Consider the following 5,516-nt stretch of genomic DNA (forward strand, 5'->3'; position numbering starts at 1 on the left):
CCGCCATCTTAGTAGTTTTTAGCTCTCCGAGGCCTCCTCCAGCAACACGTCTGAGGCCCGGCATGGGGAACTACAATACCCATCGTGCCTTGCGCAAGCTCGCCTTATCCCGCCTCCCCGGAAGAGACGGGAATTGTAGTTCTCTGCATTTTCGGCGCATGGAGGAACTACAATTCCTGTCAGCCTTCGCGCTCGCCTGCCGCTCCTGCCACTTCCGCCTCCAGTTTCGAGGCGGGGGAAGACGGGACATGTAGTTGGCGCGAACGCCTGAGGCGGGACAAGAACTACCCGTCCCAGGAGGCCGGGCGCCAGCGCTACCTCAAGGGACGTTTGTGTCGTGTCCCGCAGGTCTCTGGGAAGCGCAGTTCGCCGGGGGGCTGCTCCCCGTTCCCTTAGCCCACACAAGAAGGGGACGGGCTGCAGTCATGGGACGTTGCCTCCCGGGAGCGATGAACCCGTCTCGGGCGGGCCCGGCGGGGGTGTCACCGCACGGGATTTCCCGCCTCCATAAGGACTCAGCCACTGAAGACGTGCGTATTCCAGCTTTTATCTATGCAAAGTTGCACTTACCGAGTCCTGGAAAGCATAGGGGCACAGTGACGGTGCAGCGATGGCACCTGCGCTGGGGCAGCACACCTCCAAAGGAAGATCTGTGAGCACATTTGTCTCACGTGAGGGGCGAGCGAACATTTCTCTATGTCCAGCTGTAAGTTGTCATGACGCGTTAACCAATTTTGGCAATTTTACAGCACAGTTTGACTTGGTTATTATTAGTTTTAAAACAATCCAGTTAAACCAAATTCAGTAGGGCCTGTCAAGTACTGAGGCCCTTGAGTGGTAAGACTGATACACCTTAAAAATCCCAAACCACCAAACCCCCACATCGTTGAAGTTATGTATATTTGGAGGAGTTGGAGAGGAACAGAGGGGAAGCAAGCACATTTTGGTTAGTAGGCTGCACGAGGCTGTGGCAGCACTTCATCTTGTAAGGCTCAGTATTAAAGTGATTTTAACTAAATGAAGTGAGTGCTTGGCAGAAGGGAGTTCCTTGGAGTGCTCACATGTGAGGACTGAGTCATTTGCAGCTTATTTACATTAGAACACTGTGAGGCAGGTTTACGGAGTTGTTTTGAAAACAGATGGGCTTAGAACTGGAATGTAAAGATCTCCATTCAGCACAAAATCCAGTGCAGTTTTGGCTGGACAACTACACAAACTTTCCCAAAGTGGCACTTACGTAACATCATCCTGACACAAGAGTGCGATGGTTTCTGGCTGCACACCAGCAGAAACATGTACGCCCTTGACAAGCAAAAAACTCCACGTGGCTGGTAATGCTCACATGTTAATGGAAAAATGTGTGTCCAACTGATCACATTCAGAGAAAACACTAGTGCACATGGCAGCATTTATTAAAGTAAATTTAAAATATATATATCCTTACCAACACCACAGATAATTACTTTTGAAAGAAAAAAATATATTGACAAGTGAAAGACTCTGCACCTCTGCTAGTGGAAGTCTCCTTGAAGCACCAAGAGCTTATGCTCACCAGAGCCTAAAGAATGAATTGTAAAGACCTTGTGAAAACCACTCTGTGGTCATTCCCTGGTGCATTCTCTGATTTAAGACACACATTGCTAGGGCCTCTGCTGTTCAAAGTTGAGTACAATTAAGGAAGTACAATTAACCTGTGTAATATTTAGAATTTTGTTAAATTACAGGTAAGTTTCTCAGATGTGTGTGGTGATCATAATAAAAATAATAATAATCATATGCAGTCCCTCTGAGGGCTGGGATAAAGCATGAATAGGATATGATCCCTTCTTACCAGGAGAATAGTGGAAGAATAGATGTAAAGCTACAGGAGTAAGAAATATGTTTCCTTAGCAGCTAGTATCGTAAGAAACACATCAGAACACCTCAATATAGGTTTTTAGTTTGTTTGGGGTATTTTGTTTCTTCTTTTTTTTTTTAATACTAACCTTTGCTATTAGGTGACATTTATTAAACCCTAGGCATCTGATACATTTCATTTAGTATGGAAACAAGGTAACACGATTTGGAACAAAGGAGCTCATGGGTTACTACTGCTGAATAATAGATAAAAATCCAGTGGAAACCAAGCATCATGAATTCTGCTGACAGAGTGGATAGCTATTCTACACTTTTTACCAGCATTATGAGCATTTAATAGCTCAGGTTTATAATGACTGCAACGCTGTATTGCAAGTTCATTTTTTGTTTGAGCCTTGACACGGCCTACAAGTCAGGAAAGGCTTAACTGGAGGCAGGTAGTAGATTTCCAGAGCAATTAAGACTTACTTTAAGATTACCAGCACACAGAACATGTAGGCAGGAATTCTTCCATACACTTTGGCATCACTTAAAAACAGTTCCTGAAGGTTTTTGAAATGGAGCTTCATTCTGCCAGCTCTTAAAGTACTCAGTCAGGATAATACTTTTTTCTTTTTTTGGGATGTGTATGCAGGGAGTGGGCCCAAACATGCATTTGGTCAGAGGTATTGAACTGTGTGTTACCACTCATTTCAAGGGGAAAAAATTACTTGTGTTACCCAGCATTCCTTCTTTCCTTGACAGGTACTTACTCCCTAGGTACTTGCTAGGATATAAACAATTAGTCCACAAATAATTTCAGAAGACGCCAGATGTCCTTTGGAGTGCACAAACCTGTTTTGCAGGCTGCCAGGAATTGTGTAAACTCAAATGCTAAATTTTTAGCAGGGCTTGTAGTTTGTGTTTCCACTTAGGAACAGCTGGCACTCAAAACAAAACTGAAGTGGAATCATGGTAAATTACTTCACAAAATACCTACTGGAATGTAAATGGTTATGTTCTCTTGAGGTTTTAAAGCATTATAAAAGCTTCTCTTGTTTAAATCTCTTCTTCATCAAAATGTTTATAATAAATATACTATCTCTTAATTTAATAAAAATTAAAAAGCTTTTCCTATTAAGAACCACCCATATAAATCCATCATCACATCATGACTGACTTTAATTATCAAAGCACTACTTAGGAAAGAAGTGATTGAACCACCTCAGGGTTAACCTGTGGGGACTGGGTTGCAGAGAAACTGTCTCCTGTCAGTTCTACCTGACCTTGTGCAGTTCTGCCTGTCCTCCCGCTGCCTTCTAGCTCTTGTTAGACCCTTTGCTGAGTCAGTCTATCGCATTAAATATAGCTACAGAACAATTCACTTTCTTTTTCCTCCTGGGTTACTGAGATGAATCAACCCTTAAGAGGTGTTTGACAAATGTCAGAGCTTGTATAAAGTAAGAATGAGGAACAAGACTTCATTTAGAGAGAGAGCAACATATTCGTATATTAAGCTATCTCAAGGTAGCTTCACAACTAGTTTGCAGCCTGTGAAAAGTCAGTCCTGTAGCAGTGAAATGGAGGTGCTCCTTCACATGACATTAGGATATAGCATTTTGTACTTCAATACTAACTTTCTTCCAAGGTTCTCACAAGCACTTTACACCCTAACAGATAACACCTATGAAATATCAATGGTTTAGTTAGGTGACCTGATGCAGAAGAAGAAAGATGTATTTCACTGAGAGGTTTCAAAATGTTAACATGTTCAAAAATTAACAGCTCACCACCAACAAACAGGTAAGCTTATTAAACTCCATAAAATAGCGGCAGTCTGAGGGGGAAAGAGAATGGTTTTAGGGTGCTGAGTTACATAGACTCAGAATGTTTTGGGTTGGAAGGAACCTTAAAACTCATCCAGTTCCAACCCCCTGCCACGTGCAGGGACACCTTCCACTAGAGCAGGTTGCTCAAAGCCCTGTCCAACCTGGCCTTGATTACGAATGAATTGACTCAGTTTGCCTTGAGATCAGATAAGCTCCTGAACTGCTGCAAAATGGGAAGTGTTTGGCTGAGATTGGGAGGAGCAGGGAAGGAATAAGACTTCCCTTTCTGATGTGGCAGCAAGCTGAAATTCAAGTGACGCACTGGGAGCCATGCCCTGAAATTTAAAGGTATTCAAATATGTATATTAGTTATGCACTTGAGTAACCTTGATATTTAGAATTGCTTTGAAGTCAGAGTGAGTCTTTAAAAACAAAGCTAAAAGAACCAGTTATTTACCTAGGAGGAAGAAAATACAAGAGTTACAAGGTAAATTATTAAAAGAAAAATACAGGAAACTGCTCAGCTGTGAAAGTGCTGTTCTAGAAGCATTGCTCTTTATCTGAGACTAATGTGAACAAAGAGTCTCAAAAGACATTTAAACGTCAAGTTTAGCATTACTTTGAAGAAGCAGGTGGAGTGAAATCAGGAAGTTTTTGTGGAAAAGTTGAATTAAGGCTGTACCTAAGTACATGTGATACATATCTCCTGAAGCAAAACTGTGCAAGAATTTTTCTAAATACCTTTCATAATATTCATGAGGCCTGACACAGAACTGAAAGTACTGAACTATTTTAAGATTGATTAGGTGCCAGGAGATTATAAATTAATATTCTTAAACTCTGGCAAATTCTCTTTCCAGGTAGCCTGTGGAGATGCAGCTGAGCACTAGAGAATAAAAAACACAGTTTCAGCATGATGCCTTTTTCAGGAGCCAAGTCTATCCTAAGGTTTGCTGGTGTTACTGGAAGTATAAGTTTATTATAAAGAGGCTTTTATATTTGCACAAGACCAGGTATAATCCAAACTAAGATATCTTGACCTGGAAAAGTCTTTTTGCTGGTTTGTTTGTTCCAACGCTGCTATTTACAAATGGTGTTTCTGACCTGTTACTCTCCCTCTGCTGGACATTCACATTATTGCTGTATTTGTGGTTTACATTAATGTATTTTAAGATATTTGATTGAAAGAGATTCAAATAAATGTCGTCTTTGGTTATGTAGCACCATAGCATAAACTGTTTTCCATAGTCCAGCTGTAGAATTGCTCCAAGCTTGCAAAGAAGCTTGCAAATTTAGCATATTTCATTATGGGTTGGTGAATGAGTACATCTCAGCTGAATTCTTCTTTTTGAGGTCTCCAGTTTAGAATTAAAACCTTTCTTTTGGACCAGTTAAGGCACGTACTGCAGTATTCAGAAAGGGCTAAAATTAATTGGTTTTATTTTAAATAGCAAAATAAATATATGGATCCTTACACCAAAATATCGATTTATAATCCTCTATGTCCATCTCCTTACCTCTCAAATGCTTCACATACCCAGCTTATTGTTTTCCAAAGTAGTCATGTATGTCTCACTTTTTTATGTGCACACAACATAACAAGTTTCTTTCTCCTGCTCGTATAGCTGTATTAAAAAAGACTGAAAGGTCTTTATCACAAGTGCCATCCCTTTTTTTCAGGTGACTTTACCTGGAGGCTCAGAGTTCTCAGCTGTATATATATATATATATATATATATATACATATATATACACAGTTAGCCTGTTTAAAGATCTAAACGATCTGTAAGTTAGGTGCTAGCTAGTTCCTTATTCAAGGTGCCTCTCTTTGAATGCACAGTCATCACAGTT

General features: G+C 40.8%; 1 long non-coding RNA gene across 1 annotated transcript; it reads left to right on the top strand.

The window, feature by feature from the left end:
- Nucleotides 1–2,663: 2,663 nt before the first annotated feature.
- On the top strand, nt 2,664–4,885 carry LOC134172376 (uncharacterized). Its single transcript, XR_009967906.1, has 2 exons — nt 2,664–4,013; nt 4,526–4,885. It is a non-coding gene; the product is annotated as an uncharacterized LOC134172376 (long non-coding RNA).
- The last annotated feature ends 631 nt before the right edge of the window (nt 4,886–5,516 follow it).

Source organism: Pezoporus occidentalis, unplaced genomic scaffold (genome assembly GCF_034315485.1).
Source record: "Pezoporus occidentalis ecotype Australia unplaced genomic scaffold, CSIRO_AGI_Poc_V1 ctg113, whole genome shotgun sequence".
In the NCBI taxonomy this organism is placed as follows: domain Eukaryota; kingdom Metazoa; phylum Chordata; class Aves; order Psittaciformes; family Psittacidae; genus Pezoporus; species Pezoporus occidentalis.